The 27,173-nt window shown below is 43.0% G+C and overlaps 1 non-coding gene across 1 annotated transcript; it reads left to right on the forward strand.

The window, feature by feature from the left end:
• Positions 1-24,360: 24,360 nt before the first annotated feature.
• On the forward strand, positions 24,361-24,442 carry trnas-gcu (transfer RNA serine (anticodon GCU)). Its single transcript has one exon. It is a non-coding gene; the product is annotated as a tRNA-Ser (tRNA).
• Positions 24,443-27,173: the final 2,731 nt, after the last annotated feature.

Raw genomic sequence — 27,173 nt, forward strand, 5'->3', positions numbered from 1 at the left:
TGCTACATCCAATTATTATGCATATGGTGGACAACAGGATTTTAATGCCAATCAGATCATGAATGCCCAAACATTGTTTATTCTGTGAACTTAATTCTGCAGAAGAGATTCAATAAGCATTTAGCACATCAGTATTGTATATTTGAACACCTCACATGTACTTATCCTTATTTTCTAGTCCAAGCAAGATGAAAAAAAAGTTCGATTTTTCTTCAGTAAAATGAAGCAAATGCCACTTGCTATTACCCTTCAGTTCTTCAGATTACCTTTATTATACAATACAATGTTGTAATTCATCTCATTATTGCTATGTCTTTTATTAAGTTTAATTTCTACTTAATGTTCAATTGATGAACTGCCTGAGAGTTCGGTTTATTTTTCCTCCGAGCAGAGCGCTTTAGGGAACATCTCCGAGACACCCGCACCAATCAACCAAACCGCCCCGTGGCCCAACATTTCAACTCCCCCACCCACTCTGCCGAGGACATGGAGGTCCTGGGCCTCCTTCACCGCCGCTCCCTCACCACCAGACGCCTGGAGGAGGAACGCCTCATCTTCCGCCTCGGAACACTTCAGCCCCAGGGCATCAATGTGGACTTCAACAGCTTCCTCATTTCCCCTTCCCCCACCTCATTCTAGTTTCAAACTTCCAGCTCACTTATTGTCTCCTTGACTTGTCCGACCTGCCTATCTTCTTTTCCACCTATCCACTCCACCCTCTTCTCTTTGACCTATCACCTTTATCTCCTCCCCCACTCACCCATTGTACTCTATGCTACTTTCTCCCCACCCCCACCCTCCTCTAGCTTATCTCTCCATGCTTCAGGCTCACTGCCTTTATTCCCGAAACGTCGATTTCGCTGCTCGTTGGATGCTGCCTGAACTGCTGTGCTCTTCCAGCACCACTAATCCAGTATTTGATTTTCAGCATCTGCAGTCATTGTTTTTACCTTATTTTTCCAATGGCCGAGTCAAATTGATTGTAAAGATGAAATGCTTTGAAAATCGATTTTGCATATATCTCACTTATCACATGTGGTTTTTCAGTTTGTTTCACGAAGTTAAAAAAATCACACAACACCTGGTTATAGTCCAGCAGGTTTATTTGGAAGCATTGGTTTACCTGGCGCTGTCTGTGCATCAGATCACCCGATACAGAGGCAGCACCTTGAAAACTAGTGATTCCAAACAAACCTGTTGGACTATAACCTGGTGTCGTGTGATTTTGAACTTTGTCCACCCCGGTCCAACTCCGGCATCTCCAAATCATTGTTGCACAAAGGAATCCTCGTAATTTTATAAAGAAAATATGACATTAGTTAAGACTTTTAACACACGATTATTAATCCCTTCCGTTATTAGTAAAATATCTCAATGTAATTTTTAAAAAATGCTCACAGACACGGCGCATACAGTCACACAAAGTCTTCCTGGTCATCTAATTACTGCTCAGGAGAAAAACCTGAGGAAGTATCTTATTGTTCCTGAGAACAAGAACCACAGTAAATATTTGGTGAACAATTCCACCCAATACATGCACTTGATTTCTTACATCTGACTTCAGTAATTGCACAGGAAATATTTCACTAAAACCAATAACCATGCTTTATTACAAATGACCGAGGATTCGAACATCAACATACGGAGCCGCTTTCCAATCAGGGTTCCAGTTGGAGTGTCGCACAATAAAGTAACTTAATTTTGACTTAGTACAACTGTAGGTGAAAACATTTTGAGCTCGCACTTTAAACATCTTTATCTGCTTAGTCAGAGAAAATACTGAATGGTGACACTGTAAAATTAATTTATTTTGACTTTCACTCCTGCAAATACTCGTGAATTGCTTCTCGTTTTCTTCCTAGTTCTGATACAAATGTCGAAATAAATTAGGATAATAAAAGTTTAGGAATAATAAGAGTGTTCTTTGCAAGGACGATATGAAGATGTTCACAGTCGTCGAATTACTGTTGAGTAGAACATTTTTCATAAGGGTCTTATTGTAACGAGCCAATGCTTTTTGTGACTGTTTTTAGTTGTGACTGGTATTTTTGTGACTCGTGTTTTTTGTGTTCAAGTGAGTAAATATTTAAATGTCAAACCTTCAAAACCTTTGAGGGACAAAGAAATGATGAGAGCAGAATCGCTGACACTCCAAGAATCTGTTATTCAAAATATTTGGAAAGGCACATTTGGTGACATACAAGGAATAAATTTCACAAGTATAGAAATAGCCTGTGGCGAGGTAAAGTTGTAGGGGTGGGGTGTAGTCGGTTGGAAGCCGCGGGGAAACAATGTCTCAGTTGGTTGACTTTAAAAGTCTAGAAATTACGTGAACATGCACAGCTGAATAAGATTTTGTTTCAAATACCCTGGATTTGGAAAGATTTGGCATACTATGCCATCTGAAGCATTGCAAATGGAACTCAGTGGATTTTTTTATTGTAAAGGAAAGATATTACATAATGAGCGGTAAGTGAACCGTTACTTGGAGATCGACTTCCTGCTTTAATCACGTGGCTAAAAGATGTGATCACCATGATGTTTGGTCCATTTAGTGATCATTGAACTCTGCCAAAGCACGAGCAACAGAACTGTTGGTTTTTCTTTTGGAATTTAATCGTCTCTTTTTCTAAGCAGTATTTTCTTTCAGCTGAAATAAATCAGAACAAATTTGCATATATCATTAATCGTTCCAATGAGATAAATCTTATTCACTTCCAATTATTACAATGAACAGTGTGACTTTCAGTTTAATTAATAAAATGAAACGATCAAAACAGCGTTTCTTGCGATTTAACCCAATTCAGTTAATCCATATGAGAATGGCTATTGAACCACAACCTCGTCTTTATATCCCTCTCCATGGCTACTTCTTCACGTGAGAGAGAATGTCACTGAAGAAATTATGAGTCAAGGCAAAATGTGGGTGTGAATATGACGGGAAATTCTTGTTTGCTGTTTCATTCTGACACAGTTCTGATTCAGAATGAATCAATGACAGATGTTCATTCCGACGAGCATGGCTATTTCTTGAATTTTGCTGTTATTGTAATTCTGGTGAAAGCAGAAACAGTATGATGTGGAATCAATTTAGCTCTAGACATTTCTCATCCACGAATTTCACCACATGTAACCTTGATGAGGTCACATGTCACCCCTTTCCAAAACGTGCTGAGGAGACCAGGAGATTATGGGTTATTATACTACGGTGCTCCACATTCACGGGTTGAGTCACATTTTGGTTGCTCTTTCCACATAACACTACTGCATTTTTATTTTGCATCTCACACCTCTGGTTTACACTGGATCGAGAATTTTGTTCTTGCCCTTCACTGCACGGGAAATTCACGAATGATAATCACCACATTAAAATTGAAATAAAGAATGAGAGCAGATGTTCTAATCAGTTGTAAATTAAATTGGTGTAATGAGAAGGTACACATTTTTTTCTTTATGTCCCTCATTCCATCTTGTCCTTCCATTAATTTAAATGACTGATAGAGAAATAACTAACAAGTGATCGGGAGCACAAGTTTATCCAATGGGATTATTCATGATTATTTTAAACTAACAGTCCACACAATGATTTGATCAGCATTTCAAACAGACACTCGGAATTGGAACCGCAGCAAACTGCTCCAATGAAACGAACCTTTCATTCTTTCACATGCAGCGTGATGACTGACTCGCTAACTGTACAAGGTCGACCAATTTTCTTCAGCAATCATAGCGTCTGTAAACCGCCACCTGTGCTGTGCAGAGTGTCATTTGTTGTTCCCAGGTCACTGCACCTTTTTTCTTCATGACCTTATGAGCTTCGTTCCTGATCTGTTTGATAAACCTTTTCTATCATTTCATCGCATCCACTCACAATTCTCAATTTATGAATAAAATTTGGCGTTAGACCAAATGTTAAACAAAGTGGACGTATGCCATTCATCCCATCGAGTCTGTCCCACCATACAACGAACTCATGGTTGATCTGATAATCTTCAACTCCATTCTGCTCACTTACCTCGACAAACTTCATCATCTTTCTGATTAAGTACCTGACACAATTTGAAAATAACCAACAACTTAGCCTCTACTTCGGTTGCCAAAAAAAAAGCCACATATTCTCTGAGCATGGAAATTACTCTTCATTTCTCAATTAACTGAGCGCTATCTCATTCTGAGATTATGTCCTCTGGTGCACGGCACCTGCCTGTATCTACCCAAAATCCCACCATTTTGTTTCAAGGAGAATAATCCCAGCCTGACCAATCATTCCCCGAAGCTCCATTTTATCCAAAGTTGACAACATTCTCGTAAATCTTTGCTGTCCCTTACAGCACGGGAACTGGAACTTGAAATGAAATTGCGATTGGAATCGGATTAGTCCACACAAATACAATAATAATAACTTTGACAAATGAGAATCTAATTATATTCTAATGACATTCAATGGTTTCGTTGTAACTGACGTCCTCCGTGCAATCGCCCTCAGAGCTAATATTTAGGAGAAATGGAACCTGACCGCCCATATAAAGAAGTTGACGACAAAAAAATGTCCGTCAGTCGACTTCGTTTGATTATTAACACAACTCATGTCTCCGTGAAGCCTGCATCATCTTTAAGGCACACATTAGATGTGTAACAGAACTCACTCCATTTGCCTGGATGTGTGCAGCTTCAATACTACTGAAGGAACTGGACATCCTCCACGACAACGCAGTCACTTAACTGTACCACGTTCAATACCTGAATGTTTATTACCCTCACCGCTAAGGCAAAATTGCAGTAGAGTGCACCACCTACAAGATGCGGTAGAGTAAGTCAGCTAGGCTGTGTTTCCAGAACATTCAAAGCTCAAAAACTGTACCGACGAGAAGGACAAGGCTGAAGATGCACTGAAGCGCTACTATTTGCAAGTTACCCTCCAAGGCACATAAAGGCATGACTTGGAGATGTATCAGTGGTAAATTCACTGAGTGATGAAGCGGTCTTGATGGCCAAAGTTGTATACTTCAGCCCTCCATCATTTATCTTACATCTTTTAAAATGTTGATGATTGCATTGACCAGACTTGTGCTCATTCTTTTAGTTGTTTCCTAAACTGGTGGTTGCTAAAGATCGAATATCATCCACCGTCTGAGATCAACAACAGAAAATATCCAAGGATACTCTCGACCAACTGAGCTCCCTGTCCAAAAATCTTCAGTGATCAGTGAATATCCACTCCAAGATCTCTTTGTTCCTGTTTGTTCCGTTCACCATTCAGAATCCTCACTGTTATTGTTACAACTCCCCAAATTCATTACACTTACTGGTCTGGATTCAATTCCATTCGCCGCTTTTATTTTCCACCTGATTGATACATCTCTGCAGGCCCTGACATTATTCATCATAGTCAAATACACGACCAATTGTTGCATCCTTTGCAAACTTCTAAATCATGACTCCTACAACTATGTCTGAATCGTTGATCTACATCAGGAAACAATGGAACTCCCCTGGAAACAGGCGTTCAAACATGCTTCATTGCTGGATGTGATGAACACCTGCAATAACAGCACAATCGGACCCCTGATGTCATTTGTAAACCTGATGGTGACTCTGCCAGTTGGCCTCCTGAGTGATCCCTTCTCACATATGGGAGTGGTGAATGACCTATCCACATTGTGCCTGGGCACGTAGGTTTACACTTCAGCGGGTAATTGAATCCTTTCCGGATGTCGCCCTATGGAGCTGACTTCTTGGCGGTGTGGGTATCCATGTGTCTATTTAGCTTGGATAATCAGTTGAATTTGAGTCCAAACAGAGATGACTCCCAATTTTCCACGTCATCCATTTTTCTATTCTTCTATATTCTCCCACGGAGTGTGGCCATCATGATCTGAACATTATTTGTTGTTCATTCTTAATTCACCTTGAACTGAGTCAGAGTGATTCTATGGGTGAACCGCACTTTTGTCAGTCTGGAGTCATATGTTGGCACGTCTCGTTAAGGACGGCAAATTCACCTTTCAAAGGGACAAGAATGAATGAGTATTCGGAAATCAAATTTTTTTGCCTCTGTTCCTCTGATCGGGGTTAATACTCCAGATTTTATTCATCGATGTAAATACCAGCAGCTGCCATGTTCCAGTCTCCAAGGGTTGCTCGCCCACGATATCGCCACTACATTTGCATTTGACTCGAGGATTGGTGAGTAGCAGAAAGCATAGGGATCAGTCAAAGAATGAAGAATATAGATAGACAGGAGAGTTGAGCGGAGAAGTGGCAGATGGAGTTCAATCGAGGCAAATGTGAAGTGATGCATTTTGGGAAGCCTAATTCTAGAACCAACTACACTGTAAACGGGACAGCCTTGGAGAAATTTGATGATCTGGGAGTTCAGGTCCTTTGTACCACGACGATGGCGGCACAGGTAGATAGAGCGGTCAAGAAAGCATATGGCATGCTTGTCGTCATAGGACCGGGCTTTGAGTCTAAGAGCTGGCAGGTAATGCTAAAATTGTACAAGATTTTGGTTCGGCCACGTTTAGAATACTGCGCACAGTTCTGGTAAAGTTACCAAAAGGAAGTGGACGTTTCAGAGAGGGTGCAGAGAAGGTTAACGAGGATGTTGCTGGTATGGAAGATGCTTGCTGTGAAGAGAAATTAAGAAGTTTATGATTGTTTTCAGTAGAAAAAAACGAGATTGAGGGGTCCTGATTGAGGTCTACAAAATCTTGCAGGGTACAGACCGGGTGAATAGAGAAATGCTTTTTTCCCCAGGTGAGTTATTCAATAATGAGAGGTCACGCCTTCAAGTTGAGAGGTGAAACGTTTAAGGAGGATAGGTGTAGAAAATATTTTGCACAGAGGGTGGTAGGTGCCTGCCAGCAGAGGGAGTAGAGGCAGGCACGGTCGTTTCATTCATGGTGCGCCTTGAGAGATGCGTGAGTAAGTGGGGAGCAGACGGAAACAGATGCTGAGGAATTGGGTGATAGGTTTAGACAGTTGATTTGGTTCAGCTCAGGCTTGGAGGTCCAAAGGGCCTGTTCCTGGGCTACAAATGTTATGTGTTCTTTATTCTTCTTTGTTCACTACACTACCATCTCAATGCTACGTTGCTCCATCTCAGAGAATGACATTGGAAATTCCAATCATCTCAGAGGGAGTGAGAATATGACATGTGGCTGTGTCGGAATGAAACTGATGTACGCTGTACTGGAGTGTTTGCTGGGAGCAAGAGGATGATGTGATCAAAAAAACTGTTCTTACTGTCAAAATAACACAACATTGTTAAGGAAAATTGCACTGAATGCTTGCAATACATCGACCTCTCGCTTAAGGCTGCAGCACGCTTCCGCTGAGCCAATCTGCAATGCGGGTTAATGCTGTTGTTGTATCTTAATAATCTAATAACCGGAGACAAATATGCCCTTCCTCCCCGACTTTGACCAGGAGAACTCCCAGTCTCGGAATTTCATGCCATTCTGTACCATCATAGAAGGACAATGTGCTCACCGATCGCATTACTGGTGTGATAGATAGCTTCACGTGTTCATTTCCATGCCAATTTCCAGTTTGATCTTTGCAGCCCATTGATTCTGGGTGGAGGAACTGCGATTATGTGATCCACTGCAGAAATGGGTACTTCCTTCTGTGGGGAAGCTCGTGAGGCAACAAATGTGAAACCACATTGCTGATGAAACATACATTTCAACAATATCCTGCAGTATCCCTTGAGAATTTGATGTTATGTCAAAATCTATCAACCTCAGTCTTCAATATGCAGTACTCGATGGATCTTCCTCAGCCTCTTGAAACATCCAATTTGAATATACAGCCAATTCTGAGTTCCCACATGTCTATTATTGCTCGCCATATAGTCCTGTTGTGTCTCTCCATTCTTCCTAACATGTCCTATGTTTCTGTCGTTACTGCTCTTTTCAAACACGCATCTCTGCATGGCCCAGTGATCGTATAATGTTCAGTGTTGTGCGTTGTGGCCGCAGTAACCTCGTTAGAATCCGAGTTACGGCATGTAACCTTCTCCCCTTTTTAACTCCTTGTGGTACATGCCAACGAAACACAGAAATGAATTAATTGATTTTACATGAAAACTTTCTCTAACATTAATGATTTTTCATCAATCCCTTCTCTCATACATCTCTGTGAGGTAAATATCAGAATTCAGACTCACCCATTCTTGGAGACTTCTCTCCCTCCCACAATCACTGACCTCCTTTACGCTCCCCCTCCTATTTCCCTTACAATCATTTTCACATTGAACCCTGTTCAGTCTGTGCTGCTGCGCTCGCTGTTGCTGGATGAACGTGCCACAATCATACCATTGCGACCTTCAGACCAGTCAATCCATTTCGATACTGTGGTTTTGAGATCAATGGTCAAGTAACAGTTTTTAATGACATGGATCAGATATTATTGGAACTTCAGGCTCAGGAAAAGAACACAGGGCAGCTCTGAGGAAAAGAAACTTTTTTCCAAAAAGACCTTTTTCTGCAGACTTCCACATCATTTATTTCACTTGCTCAATCGGCTCTATGTAGACTATTCCGTGCAGTTCTGCAATCACATTAGCACTGGAAATGATGCAGGGATGATTTGCCAGAACGTTGTCTGGGTAGAAGAGCTCCTGTTATGAAGAGGGATTGGATAGACTGAGAGCAGAAGAGATCGAGAGAAGACATGATTGAGATATAAAAAATAATCAGGGATACGGATGGCGTGGACTGAAATAAAAGTTTCCTTATAATGGAGAGATCACTCACGGGGTAATAGATTTAAGAACAGAGGAGGGAAGATTTGAGTGAATGCGCAGACAAACGTTTTGAAACGGCGAGTGGTTGAAAGGAACTCAGTGCATGCAAAGGTTGGAGAGGCAGAAATCCTCATAACTTTCAGAAGTATTTAGATGTGAATTTTTGATGACAAGACCTACAAGGCTGTCGGTCAAGTGATTTAAAAACAGAGTTCGGATAGTTAATCGATTATTGATTTCCAGTACTGATACATAGGCTTCTTTTTGCATAGAACTCAAGGGTAATACCACTGCCTGTCACTGCGTGAGATTGGGTTCAATTCGCATCCGGGACGGGCGCTTACAGATTGGGAGGGCTAAGAGGCCAGAAACCCGCATTCGATTCCAGACTGATGTGACTGACTGTGTGGAATTTACACGCTCCTTTTCTCTCTCTTCCGTCTGGGTTTCCTCTGATTGGTCCGATTCCTTCTCACTGTCCAAATGAGTGCACTTCAGGTAGATGGCAAACAAAACCTGAATGGACTGTATAATCAAAGACAAAGGCAAAGTCAAAAGTAGGAATTGCAGCTCAGGGAAAACAGAATGACCATTTGGGGTCAACATTCCTTGGAACAGTTTTTGATTTGCAATGTTAACTCTGATTTCTCTCCATCGACGCTGCCTGACCCGCTGAGCTTTTGAAAATATTTCTATCTTTGTAGCTGGATCAATGATGCGGGTTTAGAAAGATCGGCAGGGGAGTGTGAATCTCTTCGGCGGCACAGAGCAGACTCAATTGGCCAAATGGTTTCCATCAACTCTGATTCTATAAGTTTTGTCCTTTTTTTAGGCTTTGGTATTTCACATCTCCCCTGAAATGTGGTTTGCAGAACAGGACAATCGCCAAACCGTTACCACCCGCTGCCTGGAAGAGGAACGCCTCATATTCTGCCTTGGGACCCTGTAACAATACGGGATAAATCATCTTCAATTCCCCTTCCCCCACATTATCACAGTCCGAAGCATCCAACTCAGCACCACCCTCCGAAACTATTCATCTTTTCCCGCTCTGACTTATCACTTTCTCCCCCGCCTCCATCCAATTATCGCTTTCCCAGCTACCTTCCCCCCAACCCCAACTGCCGCCCGTTTATCTCTCTGCCCCCACCTATACGTCTCATTCCTGATGAAAGGCTTATGCCAGAAGCGTCGGTTCTCCTGCTCCTCGGATGCTGCCTGACCTGCTGTACTTTTGTAGCACGACAATCTCGTCATGGCGAAGATAAATTAGCTTAGCTCAGGCTCTTTATCTGAGAGCGGAGAAGAGTGATTGAGGGAGGGCTGAAGGTGTACAGTAAGGGGATAGATACGTGTTATAGGAATAAATTTGTTATGGGAAGTGTTTACAAACATAGATCTATGTTAAACGCAAGGGGGAGGATAATCAGAGGAGATATAAGACGAACATTTTCATTCTGAGAGTGTTGTATCATTGGAACTCACTATTTGAACGAGTGGTAAAGCTATGAGTCATCAAAACACTTCAGGAGTACTTAGCCGAATACTTGAGAAGCTAGAGCACAAATGGATAAGGACCAGATACTGGAAAGTTGGACGAAGACGAACAGCGATCTGATCAAATGTCCGAACACCGTACGGAAAGTACGGAGCATGAAAGCATGGGAAGGGTAAAAGCATGGATACTACTGTCGATCTGTTACAAGGGGTCTGTGGAATGCTTCACGAGCAAAAAGGTCACTGTGGTAGGATGGGGCCACTGTGGCTTGATGGGATAAGCGAGTGGAATGCTCCTCCACCAATTAGCAGAGTCAGATTGGGGCTGAACGGTTACTGTGACAGGCTGAGATCATACCAATTAGTAACGTCAACCTTGCCAGCTAAATATCATCATTGCAGTTTGGGACAAGTCGTGACAATAAATATTTAGGACTTGACTTTAAATATTTAATTGATAGTTGCGTCAGCCTGCTTGAAACCTTTGTAGCAGAAAAAAAGACATTAAATATCTAATCAGCTTGGGACAGGAAAACATTGTGGCAGATGGGGTAGCTAAAAATCTAATCATGACAGGTTAGTCTGGGCTGGAAGATCACTGCAGCAGATGTAGCAGTAAAATACATAATCGTGACAATAGAAAAACCCTATTGGCAGAAGTAGAGCGATAATGGTTTATTGTATACCTGGAGTGAAATAATTCTGACTAACACAGTTGGGCATCCTGGTAAGCTAATAGAAATATAATTAAAGAAAGGGTATAAAGAGCCACGGATCCTGAGTTTCGGGGTCGTTCAAGAATTTGCTTTCTGTGTGGCACGGCTTTTTGTCTGCTAATAAAAGATCTACTCCTTGAAGAACTCTCCGCATCTCCTGGAGATTTATTACATTTTCTCCACGACAACCACAACTTTGTGTACAGTAAAATTATGGCTAGCGCGGCTCGGTGGTGCAATGAAAAGCGCGTTAGATTTCTACAGCATTGTTAACATTGCTGTACAAAGTTTGTTGTTTTGGGTTTCACCAGAATCGGCGTTCAGATATCAGCTGAATCAATTATTATTCTGCTGATTCATCGTTAATTCCCGTCGTCTGGGGTTCTTGAAATTGCTGTTTACCACAGAAATTTCCTGACCTCCTTGTTGGTGAGTTTCGACGGAATCATATCAATTGAAGCATGATCAGACCAGAATCAACTGCTAACCCACGAAACCTACAAAATTCGTGCAGAAACCCACTGTCTCGAAACGCATATTCCAGTCCAATAGTTTCACAGGCATTATCGATTGCTTAAATGTCTTTCTCCCTTTGGGCAACAGGCTGTTCTGGATGGACCGGGGAAAGATATTGATGTATTTGGTTAGTCATGACAATGTCAAATGGTGGGGTAGGACCGGTGTTTGGAATAGCGTCCTCCTGTTCCTCTCTGTCAGTGCTGTTTCTGACAGAGGGTTTTCAACAATAACATATTGAAATGTGAATCTACACCACGGAGTATCAAGGTCCTCCCATTTACCCCACCGCTCTCACAGCCAGAATGGAGAGCTCCTATTGCTGCTTTAGATCAGACAATCGAGGATTCTCCCAGGCGCTCTGTCAGACTGCATGCTCCTTCACACAGGTTTTTCACTGAACACATAGAGCAAGCAAACGTGGGGATTCAGGGACAGATTACCCCTCTGATTTGCTGCACTTCTGGACACGGAGACGTACATGAATTTCTGACATTCTGAGTCTTACTGTGCATTCTTCCGACTTTACAATTTAAACTGGAATTGAATGTATTCTTGCGTCACACTCCTACATCCTCGGTATTCAAGGAAACCGTGAAACGTGTTCATGGATGTAGGAATGGTGGAGATTATTGCTAAATGCAGTGTGTTTCATGTGACCAGTATGAACTTTCAGAAGGAAGTTGCGAAGTTTTATCGATTCGAATTGAAGCCGATCGAAGGAAAGGTCTGGCGACAGCGGCAATGTAACATTGTCTGTAAACAACGCAGGAACCAACGGAAACCCATTTTTCAATGAAGTCTATTTTGCATATTTTTATGTGTCCACTTCCTGAGCCTGATGCTTCAATAATCACAGGTCTATGTCAGTTTCACCTTGTCTGCGTTAGCTTTAATTTCAGAACCACAGCAAAAGTAGGGCAGTTGAGTTAAAGTTCCTAAGGATATGAGTAGGACATGTGACCAGCTGGCTTGTCTGCGGCTACAGTCACGCAATTGTTTAGCGCCTGCTACTTAAAGGTGCGTAAAATGCAACGGTTGTGAGTTGAATGCTTATCTAAAGATGCTGTTACTGACATTGACAAGGGATTATTAGGGCATCATACGCAGTTGAAATCAATATTGAGTAAAGTAGCATTTATTTGAAAACTCCAGTTTCACATTTCTGTCAATTATTATCTGCAAAGCTACAAATATTCCCCAGTTGAATATCCATCTGTGGATAGGGAAACAGAGGTGAAAGTTTAGCTTAATGACTTTTCTCAAATCGCTCACCCTGCACTGAATTACATTCTGGGAAAGTCTATTTAACTCATTTCATATCATTCCATTTCCTGCAAACACGCACAGTTCATTATCCAATCGAAAGTATTAGATTTATCTCTTTGGGGAGTTTGAATGCTGTCAGTAACTCTGACAAAGGCATAACAAGTAGTTTTGCTGTTGGGAGAAGCTGAGGGTGCAAACTTGAATAAGGTCGAGTCTTGTCACCGGGGTCTTTAAGCGGAGATAAGTGAGTATTAAATGGACTCACTCTCCTTTTGAGTGATTGTGACCAAATGTTCAAGGCAACAAATGGCAATGATAATGATGTTTTCCATCTACAGGCCAAATCTTACTCACTAGAGGCACCATAGTATTACAGATCAGGAGAGCAGAGTAGATGATGATCCTTATGCAAACCTGAGACAGTGAGAGAATTACTCCCAAGCTGTTGGTCTCACTTTTCACATAACTAGTTAGTCAGTGGACTGAGCTAACAGACTTCCATTCAATGCAGAGATAAACCAAACAGCTCAGTGTATTTACAATATATAATATTTCATGTAGAATAAACTGCAACACCTATCAACGCCAGCAGCTCTTCTTATACGTAGCATTTTCAAGTGCAGGTATTATGCAATTTCTTTCCGATGAATGTTATCCACTTCGAGAGTATGTCCCTTTTGCCTCGCCATCCAGGCAGCCCAGAATCCCTATCGTTGTTAAATTCAGTCCTTGTGTGTCTGCACACGACCTTTGAACTATAATGAAATCAGCTCCTAAAATGTTTTTATTTCTGAAAATTCATCTCCGATTTCAATAATTCTCAGAATAAAAAAGAAAAATCTGCTCCAACCATCTTCATCATTCCCCGTTGGTTTTGAAACTCCACCCTTTAGTTTCCACTCACTTAAACGAAGGAAGTTCCCTCAGATTTACTCTTACCAACGTCACATTAGCTGGATCACCTCCCTTCAGACACAACGAAGTCTTTCCTGATTTCTCCCGCATGGTTCTTTATCTGTCCCACCTTCCCATTAAATCTGCTCTTTCCTTTTCTAGTGGTGTTATCTCAAAGAAACCGTCATGTCTGTCTTTTTTATCGACTTTGTATCAAGTGAACACTGACCGTGTCATTCCTAACGTCTTTATATTCCAGTAAACTCTACCGTGTCTTTCACCATGCCTTTATATCCCAGTAAATTTCAACCTGAGAAAGGATGCTGGGTCCAATTCAAAGCATGAAAACTCACCACTAAGCTGTGCAATCTTATTACCGACACAGGAAAGGTGGAAGTAATTTCAGTTACAGCTGAATCGATTGGCTGCAGCAGCATCGGGTCAAATCCCAGTCAGATACATGACTGTTGTTCTTATATTTATTTCTTCTCTACGTGTGCTGAGTAACACAGTGAGGGATCAATTACTGTTGTCAGACATACATGTAGTGGCCTATTAAATACTGAAGCTGTGAGATGCGAACAGTTTTTATTAACATAGACCATTCGAATCTCAGGCTCAGGAATTTGACAGAGAGCGAATTTGAGCAAAAGTTCAGCCGGGTGTTTACCCCATGACGTAACACGAGTTTCTGCGGTTGCTTTGTTGTTCACCTCATTTGTGTGTTTTGCATCATTGAGGATTTTGAAGTTGTCCCCTCTATACAAAAGGCCCGTACTTTTGCAATATTGTACAAAAGATGCAGTACAAGAATAGCCGATGCTGATTCAACGAGGTAAAAACAATGACTGCAGATGCTGGAAACCAGATTCTGGATTAGTGGTGCTGGAAGAACACAGCAGTTCAGGCAACATCCAAGTAGCTTCGAAATCGACATTTCGGGCAAAAGTCCTTCATCAGGAATAAAGGAATGAAGGGCTTTTGCCCGAAACGTCGATTTCGAAGCTACTTGGATGCTGCCTGAACTGCTGTGCTCTTCCAGCACCACTAATTCCGATGCTGATTCAGTCTACTTATCCAAATATTGACCCCTGGAAACAGGACTGTGCACTCTCCTCGAGTCTGGAAAACAACTTCCTCACAGATAATGTTACATTCCCGCTCTCATGGCTCTTTTCATTCCATCGGCTTCTGTTTTGCTTGGAATCGGATTCAATACATCTTGTCACTGTGTCATTTCTTTCCATGTGGTCAGATCTTGTGAACAGTGGGATTGTATATGCTGGAATCAGTCGAGGCTGTCCGCTCTCCCACATCCAATTTATCCCCAGGTTGTGTTAAGATGATGATCTAAATCGCGTCCTTCTCTTTCCTGTCACTCTGGGATGATGTGAGCTGTGAAATCTATGATCTGAACTGGAGGCAACGTGGAAATCACATCAGCTGCGTGAGCGACAGGATTTGGTGCATTAATATCCCATGCTAATTCAGACAGCAGAAGCCTCCCCGTGACTTCGAGAAGCACAGACACTGTTCCTGAATAATGGGGAGAGATTCACTCTTTGCTCACAGTTCTGCATTTTCTATCTGTCTCAGATCGCATTATTTGGACAAGGATTCCCAAAAGAAGATGATTTCTTGTGCATGCACGATCTCACTTTTCTACACCTTTCCAGAATTTCCATACTTCCCACTCCCAGCTGACCCCTACTCCGCTGGACAAACCCGTGTTTAATGAGGGAGGTGAAGACCGCGTTCAAGCTGCTCTCCACCAACACTACATGACAATGGCAGATGAGTTCGTCCAGTTCTCAATGAAGACCGCCCTGTTCCGCGAAAGCAGCTAGCACAGCCTCCTGGGAGAAGCGAGTCAGAATGGAAAGGAGCTGTGATGAAAACTCGGTGCTTCTTTCACTCTGAAACAGCAGAAATAGCAAAAAACTCACCTGGTTTATGATTACCACGTCTGGCGCCGTTCTCGCTTGTTTGTCTCGGGTGTGATATTGCCTCAGTCAGGTGACATAGGTGTGAGAGGTCTCGGGTTCACCTTGCAGATGAGCCTTGGAATTTTGCACACTACTTCATTTTTGACTGAGAAGATATGATTTCGATGAGATCGAGTTCAGATAAAGATTCCAAAGCTTGAAACCATACACAAGCAAGTTCAAAAACCGTTTCTTCTCGGCCGGTGCTGCTCTGAGAAATGAATTGTCTAACTTGAAGTAATGCTGATCTTGCCAATTTGGATTTTGCTGAGCGCACGTATTATACATAGTAACCTGAATTCCCGAGTCTGGTCAAATTTTGCTTTTCTCACGCTGTGATCTGCATGTCCTTGATTACTCTGATCCGCCTTTACCTTTCGCAAACAACGCTTTCCACTGTACTTAGGTACATGTGACAATCAATCAATCAAAACACAGTCATTTCCTCATTGCGTGGAGCCAGCAGAGCGAAGGTGGGCTGCAAGGACTCTGTCTGCAGTGTGGCACATTTTGTGATCCTGATTGAAATTACAATTAAAACAGCAGCATTGGCGAAGTTACACAGTAGTTATATTGACGCAGCCGGGACACATCTGTGAAACAACGTATCAGACAATAACAGTGAAGATCTTTTGACGTCATCCTCGAAGGGACATGCTACAAAAACCTGAAGACTGCGTGAAACTGCTGTGGTCAGCGATAACAGAGCGGCCCAGAGGGATCGTGGTGGGCGCATAATCCAGAAATTAATGAATGAAAAGCATCCTCTGCTCGATTACAATTCCAGCTTTCAGTGTGTGTACTGCCACTGCCAGTATTTTGCTATAACAGTGCTCCGTTCTTCGTATTACATATTGATGTGCCTTTTGCGTCCTTATACTGAATGGTATCTGAAATAGATAGACCCGCCACATTTATACATTTAAGGAAACACACGTTTGAAGTTATGAAAGATTTTTTTGCTGTTCTCCGTCGGTCTGTTATGACCTGATTTGCAAAGTCACTTGCCTGAGCTGGGAATACACTGGCGAAGTTGAGGGAAATCAGTTGTGGTGTGGACCGTGCCCCTGACGCCTTGCAGTTCTTCCCCACGCTGTGTCACACAGCAGGGCTCTCCGGTGAAATGAACAGCCGTGAATGACATGTGGTTCAGTATGTTGGATACAGCATTTCCAGACAGACACAGTTCCCTATTATTAGAACAAGCATCACTGATGATGAATAACCTCAGAGAGAAGCAAGCGATAGAGATTTGCCGTGGACTCGATGGGCTGAACGGCTTCTGTCGGCACGTGAATGGCGTCACACGTCTCTGCCGTCCCTCTGTCTGGCTCTGACAGAGTGGCTGAGGGTGAAATAATGGCTCGCTTTTAATCCTCCCTTCTGCTTTGGACTGTCTGCAGCCCCGCAGCTCCTGGTTGTGGGGATGGTTCTCAGTGAGTGAGGGTTTCATTCGGAGTCACTTCATCTGGGACAGTTGGGACTCAGATGTTAACTGATGCCCGATTGCAGCAAAGAAACCGACTCCTGTGAAACAAAAGCCTTTCTGCTGGATTGTTCTGTGAAGATTGATTCTGAACATCAAATGGGCCGCACAAAAATGCACTGATTTGAATTTTACTGAGGGAAGAGAGTCCACAGCCCATTTCTGTCTTTCCCTCCAGCTCAGCACCTTTCTCTCTCTCTCAAATAAATGACATTTGGAAAAAGATCGCAATCAAAGTTGCTAGGTTCCAGCGGCCCTCTTGCACCTGGCTGTGCCCGTAAGAGGAAGCTTCAGAGCATATCCGTTTTACATCCCCTCATAATGCCTGCAAGTGGAGGGAAATGGCTGAATACTCTGCCAATAGAGACAGCTCAGTCCCGGAGGATGGCATACACAGCACCGTCTCGGTGGGGACATTCTGCCGATCAGACACAGTCCACTTTATCATTCAGATCATACCAGAGTGAGAACGCTCGAGAAGGCCAATCGGTCACTCGTACCTGTGCCATCTCGGGAGTTGCAAAAGATTGGTGAAAGTGGAAAGTGGATTTGTTCACGTTTCAAGTGTTTCCGTGAAGCTGGAAGCAGAAGAAGATACACAGTGAAGCGATTGAGATCTGACTACAGGAGCAGCAAATAAGTTGGATAGCGCAGTGGAGAGCTTTGAAGTATTGAGTTCTGGTTAATGGGACGATCATGCTTTTACTCGGCCATGCTGCTACAGAAGAAACTATGTCAGTATCTCTCAACATTGTGATGTCACAGGCAAAAGACGCCGTTACACTGCAGGGAATTCCTTTTTCCAATGTGAGGGCTGTCCATATGTAAAGGTGGAGCTTATATATCGAATCCTTTCACATAAATAATTCCACTGCACCTCAGTGTGTTGTATTGTCTCCTTTCCACTTTACCTGTCATTGTGCCTGCACTGAAGTTGATTTTCTCCTTGTGCGAGTCTTTTACAATCTGGGTGATGTGATGCAGTTGTACTGACCCATTTTCTGGCAGAATTTTCCACTTCATTTCAGCCCGCCCGAACTTCGCTATCTGATACTATTCCAGTTGTTTAGGTGTTAAGTGCTCATCCCAGATCCAGCCTGCCCTCACCCAAAATAAATGGAAAAATCAGTTACAGTGTGATCACTGATATCGAAGGATATCCTCATTCCAAGGTCAATTGATAATTCCAAGGATAAAGTTAGGGCTGCAGATGCTGGAGATCAGAGTTGATGCTGGAGATCAGTGTGATGCTGGAAAAGCACAGCAGATCAGGTAGCATCCGAGGAGCAGGAGAATTCAAGTTTCAGGCTTAAGCCCTTCATCAGGAATAAGGCTTGTGAGTCGGGGCTGAGAGATAAATGGAAGTGGTGTGTGGTTGAGGGGAAATAGCTGGAAAGCAATAGATGGATGAATAGAACGGAGAATATAAGAGGTCAGAAGTGGCAGTGATGGAATGGGTCGAGAGGGCGGTGGCGAGTTGAAGGCTTATGCTTGGGGGAAATGAGGAAACTGTTCGAATTCACATTTATCCCGCGTGGTGTAAGGGTCCCAAGCCGGAATGTGTGGCATTCCTCCTCCAGGCGTTGGGTGGGTAACGGTTTATCCGTGGCGGAGGTCCAGTACCTGCGAGCCTTTGATTGGGGAGGAGGGGGAGTTGAAGTGTTCAGCCACGGGACGCTGAAGTTGGTGGGTGCGGGTGTCCCAGAGATGTTCTCTGAAATGATCTGCAAGAAGGTATCCTGTCTCCCTGATGTAGAGGAGAACACACTGGGTGCAACGGATGCAGTAGATGACATTGGTATTTGTACAGGTGAATTTCCAATGGATGTGGAACGGTCCCTTCGGGAGTTGGTTGGAGATGAGAGTTGTGTGGGTGCTAGTTTCACCCTCACTTTGGTGGCAGTCAAAGGTGCCAGGAGAAGGTTATGTGCTGGTGGGGGGAAGTGTCTTCCTCAAGAGGGGGTCGTGGAGGGAGTGGTCTTTCTGGAGTGCTGGCAGAGCTGGGTAGCGAAATATATCTCGGGTGGTGGCGTCTGTTTGGAGGTGGCATCAGTGGCAGAATATGATGCGTTTTATGCGGAGGTTGGTGGGGTGGAAGGTGAGCACCAGGAAGTTCTTTTCTTGTTGCGTTGACAGGCATGGGGCTCAAGGGTGGTGGTGCGTGAAGTGGAGGTGATGCACTGGAGGGCATTGTCAACTAACGTGGAAAGGCAATTTGTGACCGTGGAGGAAGGAGACCAACTGGGTCTTTCTGAGGTGCAATTGGTCATCCGGGGGAACAGATGTGGTGTAAGCGGAGGAATTGGGAATAAGGAATGTCGTTTTTACACGAGATAGAGTTGGAGGAGATGTCGTCTAGATACCTTTGGGAGTCGGTGGGCTTGCAGTATATGTCTTTAATTAGTCAGTCGCCAGAGACGGTGATGGAGAGGTCGAGGAAGGCGAAGGAAGTTGCCAAGATGATCCGGATAAATTTGAGGTTGGTGTGGAAGGTTTTGGTAAAGCTGGTGAGCTATTGAACCTCTTCGTTGGAGCACCAAGTGGCGCCAATACATTCATCAATGTAACGTAGGAATAGGTGTAGGATGGTGCCTGTGTAACTGTGAAAGATGGACAGTTCCGCTTATCTGACAAACACGCAGACATAGCTAGGTCCTATGTGGGTGCCCATGACTACCAGCGTCGATGGAGGAAGTGGGAGATTTGGAAAGTGAAGTTGTTGATTGTGAGGACCAGTTCAGTCAAGTGGGTGAGGATGTTGGTGGAAGGGGACCTGTTGGGATGGTGTGAGATTAAGAAATGGAAGGCTTGCAGACTTCTGTCATTGCAGATGGATTTGTACAGGGACTGGATGACCATGGTGAATATCGCGTGTTGAGGGCCAGGGAAATGAAATTCCTGAAGGAGGTGAAGTGCATAGGGGTGTCACGAATGTAAGTGGGCATTTCCTGAACTGGGGAGAGAGGATTGTGTCGAGGTAGAAAGAGATGATTCGGATGGTACAGGTGCAGGATAAGACAATAGGTCGACTGGGGCAGTCAGGTTTTTGAATCTTAGGAAGGAGGTAGAATTGTGGAGTGCGCAGTTCCCGGACAATGAGGTTGAAGGTTGTGGCTGGGAGGTGCCCAAAGGTGATAAGATTGTGGATGGTCTGGGAGATGATGGTTTGGTGAGGGGAGGAGAGTTTGTGATTGTGGTCTGTAGGAGGAGGTGCCTGCGAGTTGGCACCTGGCTTCAGCTTTGTTCCTCTGCCCGACTCACAAGTCTAATTACTGATGAATGGCTTATACCTAAATCGTCCATTCTCCTGCTCCTCGGATGTTGCCTGACCTGCTGTCCTTTTCCAGTACAATACTCTCCACTCATTCATTATTACTGTCTCATTTCACACTACCAGGTCCACGCTCTCTGTTTGATTCTAATGAGCACTGTTCTTATGGACTGCGACAAAATCTGCCAATCTGAAACAAAAACAGAAATTGCTGTAAAATCACAGGTGGGCTGGCAGCATCTGTGCAGATGAATCACAGTTAACGTTTCACATCCATTGGGTCCATCTCTCCACAGATGCTGCCAGACATCCTGAAATATTCCAGCAACGTCTGATTTTGTTTGATTTTCAACATCAGCCATTTTTTCGTTTTTGTTTTCTTGTTTTCTGCCAAATATGATTTGGCTAAAGATTATATTAAATGTTTTAAATATGACTACGATGGAATGGCCAGATCCACCAGCCGGCTCCTTTTATTTGGTTCACGTGACCAATGCCTTTCCACTTGGTCACCGCGCCCGACAGCTGCACTGCATATAAATTGACAAAATTGTGGCATTCTCTCGGATTGGTAATCAGGAGCGAGATTGATTGAAATTATTGAAAACTTAAGATAATCAGATAAAATACGGGATATAAAACGGGAAAATGAAAGGCAAAGAGAGAACGGCGAATGATAATTTTTGACAAAACTGAAATATAATTGCTCAAGAATCAGAAAGTGCTTTCATTCACAAACATACCATAATATGGAATGTAATTTTTGGGACAACCAATGCAAGTAGATCTTAGCAAAATCTTAGTTTTAAAGTCTTGCTGCAACTGTTTCGGTTATAATGAACGCACACATGGGATTCAGTGCTGTAATGATCTCCTAAAATGGAAAAGGAAATCCTTGCCTTCCAGGATACATGGGGAATGTTCACTGATTCATCCCAATAATGGCAGGACTGTCGTCTGGATGCGTATGAATAAAATCTTTTAATGTTCCATGGAGCTTCGAATGAGTGGTGAAGGGAATGTCTCCATTCACAAATTAATCATTCAGTAGAATTCAGTATAGGGACCGAAGAAATGATGAACAAATTGAATAAGAACATGGACATACGATACCCAATAGGTACGACTATTACTATATGAAAACTGTTGATTTCAGATCCACGGTGGCCTTTGGTGATGGCATTTACTGTCCAGAACCAGTCTGCACTGGAATGACGGGAGACACACTATGAAGTATTTGAACTTCAGTCACCTTTAGAAATAGCTGAGACTGACTCCGGACACGGGGATATGGAGATGTTGGCCTTACAAACCTTTCAGACATTCCGTGGAAGAATAAAGGAAGTGATAGATATTTTTCGTCTCCATGGAGACGATGTTCATGAACTGGATAGATAGTAATTAACCTTATTGGAGTTTATAAATAGAGACGTCGTATTGAAAAAGCAAAGAGTTCATAGTGTAACTGTAAAATCTTTAGGTCACACTCAGTGGAAGCATTGTGTGTAATCCTTATCCTCATTCTCCACCAAAAGCATGTAAAGAAGTGAGAAAGGGCACAGACGCTGTTTCCTGGATAGCAAGATATTAGAAAGCCAAGTGACGTTGTTTACTAAGACATAAGAATATCAGAAAAGACACAACCGGTTTCATCGGGATGATAGAAAGAATGACGGAGTTTATACACGAGATTTGGAAATGCTGGAGCAAAAACACGCAAGTTTGATGTCAACAAATGAGATTTTCACATAACACGAGGTTTGAATGAGTAAATCGGGGAAAGTCCCTCTTTCGAGTGAAGCAATAACTGTCCTTTGAGCTTGAAAACCATTAGGGAATGATTAAGAAAAGTTTGGATGAGAGTTTCTTCCACTCAATAGAGTTATTTAAATCGTGAACGACTTTACAGAAGTAAAACGTAGAAGCTGACTTCAGAGTGGTTTAAAAGGTACACGAACAAACGAACAAGGAGAGAATTTACCATTGAGTGAAAGTCAGTATGGTTGCGTAACAATTTCGAATTTGTTGACTTGAGACACAAAGATATTTCATGAACACGTACAACTGAATAAGACTGAGTATAACAAGTTCATGGATTGGTAAGGTGTGGCGTATTATTCAAGGTGAAACTCGGTAAATGGAGCTGATGTCCTAAAATAACTGCATACAGAAGTTATATCCTAATGACTAGGAATTGAATCGTCACTTGGAGATGCAACACCTACTTTAAAGATTTGACCACATTCACATGATGTTATGTACATTTCGTACATTCTTAACTCCACCCAAGAAATCCACCAAGGAGAATGGGTCCTTTTGTATTGTTATCCCTCTGTACTTCTCTGCAGCACGCCAGTTAAGATAAAATATGCTCACACCAAAATTCAGTTCAATACAATATTCAAACGGTCCTATGTGATTTCTTTTTTTATTATTGCAACAACCTTTGTGAGTTTGTAACAAACTGTGTAACATGAAATCAGTTCAACATCTATTTTCCCAGAATTTAAAGCAGTGCACATGGGAAACGTTATCCATCTGGTGAAAAATCACCTTCGGCTCTCTCTCCACATATGTTTCTTCACGTTTTAGATACTTGCAGTATCTTTGTTGATCAAGGAGTCATTATCCAGAAGAGGTAGTTTCTCAATCCACAAACACGGGTATTTTCCCATAAACTTGGCTTTGCTCAATATCACCTTCTGTCCGTACCCCTCAACACGAGGACAAATTAAAGCTGCTCCATGTGAGGCTCAAAATTAAAACTTCGGCACAGCACAGCTCACTATACTGGAACAGAGATACCGTGCACTGGTCACCTTCAGCACAGGAGCAACACATTAATGCTTACCTCCACATTCCTGGTTTTACTTTAACGTTTGGGAAACCGAGTTTCTCTGATTCCATGGCTAGTAAACGGGGATTATATGATCATCTTCACCAGTGGTTCTGTCCCCGAGTGAGGAAAGTGGTGAGTTACTCATTGTAAAGATGGGTAGATTGATGAAACGTACAATTTCATCTTTTGCCTTCATTAACTCATGAGCTTTTTATTTTGTTTTGCATCTGTAGAAATCTTAAAATCTTCATCTTGAACAGACTCAATGACAGTTCTTCATTGTGTCTCTGGCAGCAAATTTCATAGTGCAAACTCCCTCTGAATTCTTCCACCGCATTCCGCTGTTTGGGAAGTGTTCCTGTTGTGGGAAATGCACTTCCCCGTGTGTCACCTGCTGCTCCCAGCATGCGCACTGGCACTGCACTCATTTTCCTTCTGACACTTGCTCACTGTGTTCCTGTGATCATACAGTGACTTGGTGTCACACGGCCCAGGAAAATGATACACATCAAGGTTTTTGCATTGTTGAGTTCAATTGTCAGTTTAGCCATATTTTGGATTTTGAAATTGTCTGTTCTGTACACAAGTGCGTGTCAAAAACATCTGAGCGGAAGTTAGGTCTTCGGACTAATGACATTGAGCACTATGCACTCTCCTCCAGTCTGGAAAACAATTCCTGACAGGCAGTTGAATAGACAATAGACAGCAGGTGCAGGAGTAGGCCATTCTGCCCTTCGAGCCAGCACCACCATTCAATATGATCATGGCTGAACATCCTCAATCTGTATCCTGTTCCTGCCTTATCCTCATAACCCTTGATTCCACTGTCGTTAAGAGCTCTATCCAACTCTTTATTGTAAGAACACCTCCTGCTGTCTCGGGTTCTTCATTCCGTTGACTTCAAATTTCACAGAATTCAACTGACATTGTTACATAGTCATTTCCTCATTTTTGTTCAGAACAATGTGTGCACAGTGTGACAGTGGGAGTGCACTTGCCCCACAACCCAGGGGTCAGACCATCGTCTTGGACTGTGTTGTTTCTCATTTCACCAACACCAGGGAGAAACATCTGCTGCTCTGCATAATTTACGAAATTCAATTATTCATAAGGTCACAGCTTTTCGAGCGTCTGTGACGAGGTGGCCGAGAGGTTAAGGCGATGGACTGCTAATCTATTGTGCTCTGCACGCGTGGGTTCGAATCCCACTCTCGTCGCTGTCATCAACGGCTTTCAATGGTGCTGTTTTCAACTGTTGCATTAAAACTGGAGCTCCAACGCTCAGTTTATATGCTTTGTCGCTATTACAAAATCGCAAGGAATAGTTTGTGCCGTTTGACGAAACTGCATTGAAATGGAGGTTGCTTTGGGATAATGAAACGAAACGCGATTTTCTTTTTCATTACAAGCTGCTGTGAACGTTTTTTCGTATGAAAGACATCCAGGAAAATCAAATACCGAGAGCTGCGAAGTGCATGTTTATGCAAAGGGATTCTTAATGAATGTTTTCTCAGATGAAATCTGGAGGGAGTTGAGTAGAAGTAATTCATCCTGGTGAGAAGAGCACAGCGAAACAGCACAAAATAATGGAGATATTTCAAAGGGGCAGGGTGTGGATTTAGGGGCACAGAGAACTGGGTGTAAATGCACAGTGGAGAATTGCCGCTGTGGGTGCCGTGCATGCGCACGGAGAGACTTACACATTGGTCTCGCCCTCGCCCCTTGCTCTCGCCATTGATGAATGCTGGACATAAGGCACAGATAAACACAAGATGTGGGAAGCAAGCTCCTTCTCGTTATGCACACACTGGATGCTTCACATTGAACTATGAACAACTGGAGAAATCAGCATGTTACCTATAGGGAGTGAAACTAAAGTGTGGATCAATAACCGTAAGATTCATGCAACATAAACATGAAAAATGATTTAAAATATAGGGTGTAGGGTTGCTCACTAAGCTGTAACTTTGATATCCAGACGTTTCATTACTTGGCTAGGTAACATCATCATCAGTGGCGACCTCCAATTGAAGCAAAGCTGTTGTCTCCTGCTTTCTATTTATATTTTTCTCCTCGATGGGGTTCCTGGGGTTTGTGGTGATGTCATTTCCTGTTCGTTTTCTGAGGGGTTGATAGATGGCATCTAGATCTAAGTGTTTGTTTATGGCATTGTGGTTGACGTGCCAGGCCTCTAGGAATTCTCTGGCATGTCTTTGCTTAGCCTGTTCCAGGATAGATGTGTTGTCCCAGTCGAAATAGTGGTATTTCTAATCCGTATGTAGGGCTACGAAGGAGAGAAGGTTGTGGCTTTTTGTGGCTAGCTGGTGTTCGTATATCCTGGTGGCTAACTTTCTTCCTGTTTGTCTTACATAGTGTTGGTGGCAGTCATTGCATGGAACTTTGTAGATGACGTTGGTTTTGTCCTTGGGTTGTACTGGGTCTTTTAAGTTGGTTTTTGTTTGAGAGTGTTGGTGGGTTTGTGTACTACTAGGATTCCGAGGGGTCTGAATAGTCTGGCTGTAATTTCTGAAACTTCTTCGATGTATGGTAAGGTGGTTAGGGGTTCTGGCTGTGTTTGGTCTGCTTGTCGTGGTTTGTTCTTGAGGAATCTGCGAACTGTATTTTTGAGTATCTGTTCTTCTCGAATACGTTGAATTGGTGGTTCTCCTCTGTTTTCCGAAGTTCGTCTGTGCTGCAGTGTGTGGTGGCTCTTTGGAATAGTGTTCTGATACAGCTTCGTTTGTGTGTGTTGTGATGGTTGCTGGTGTAGTTAAGTATTTGGTCAGTGTTTGTTGGTTTTCTGTATACATAGGTTTGTAGTTCTCCGTTGTCCTTTCTTTCTACTGTGACGTTCAGGAATGCGAGTTTGTTGTCGGTTTCTTCCTCCTTGGTGAACTTTATGCCTGTGAAGGTGTTGTTGATGATGTCAAATGTCTCTTCTATCTTGTTTTGTTTTGTGATGACAAAGGTGTCATCTACGTAGTGGACCCAGATTTTTGGTTTGATTGTTGGTAGGGCTGTTTGTTCTAGTCTTTGCATAACCGCCTCTGCTATGAATCCTGATAGCAGAGATCTCATGGGTGTGCTGTTGGTTTGTTTGTAGATATGTTGTTGAAAGTGAAGTGGGTGGTGAGGCACAGGTCCACTAGCTTCATGATGTTTTCGTTGGGAATGTGATTGATGGTTGTTGGTGCGTCTGTGATGGTCTCTTCTAAAAGTGTGGTAAATGTTTCCTTTGCCAGGTCGATGTTGATGAAGGTGAACAGTGCTGTTATGTCGAATGAGATCGTTGCTTCTTCTTCCTCTATTTTGGTGTTTTTGATGATTTTTCGGAACTCCTGGGTGGAGTGGATGGAGTGCTGTGACTCTTCTATGAGGCATTCAGTCTTGCGTGTAGTCCTTTGGCCCGTCTGTAAGTTGGTGTTCCGGGTAATGAGACTATGGGTCTGAGGGGGGCCTCCTGGTTTATGGATTCTTGGTAGTCCGATTCGACTTGGGAAACACCTTGATCCTGGGACAGTCTAAGCAAAGACATGCCAGAAAAATCCCAAAGGCCTGGCACTCCAACCACAACGCCATAAACAAGCACATAGATCTACATGCCATCTATCAACCCCGCAGAAAACAAACCGGAAATGACATCACCACAAACCGCAGGAACCCCATCCAGGAGAAAGATATAAATAGAAAGCAAGAGACAACAGCTTCCCTTCACATGGAGGTCGCCACTGATGGTGTTACCTAGCCAGGTAATGAAACGTCTGGATATCATACCTACAGCTCAGCGAGCAAACCTACACCTTAAACCTCAACCTGAGTTACACACCTTCACAATCCTTGCGATTTAAAGTGTCTATACGCATATCAGTAATAGACTTTTTGATATAATACCCGTCTGGTTGAAAGAAGAAGACACCACATTTCAAGATGGATGACAACGTTACCAAT

Source organism: Chiloscyllium punctatum, chromosome 28, assembly GCF_047496795.1.
Source record: "Chiloscyllium punctatum isolate Juve2018m chromosome 28, sChiPun1.3, whole genome shotgun sequence".
NCBI classification, from domain to species: Eukaryota; Metazoa; Chordata; class Chondrichthyes; order Orectolobiformes; family Hemiscylliidae; genus Chiloscyllium; species Chiloscyllium punctatum.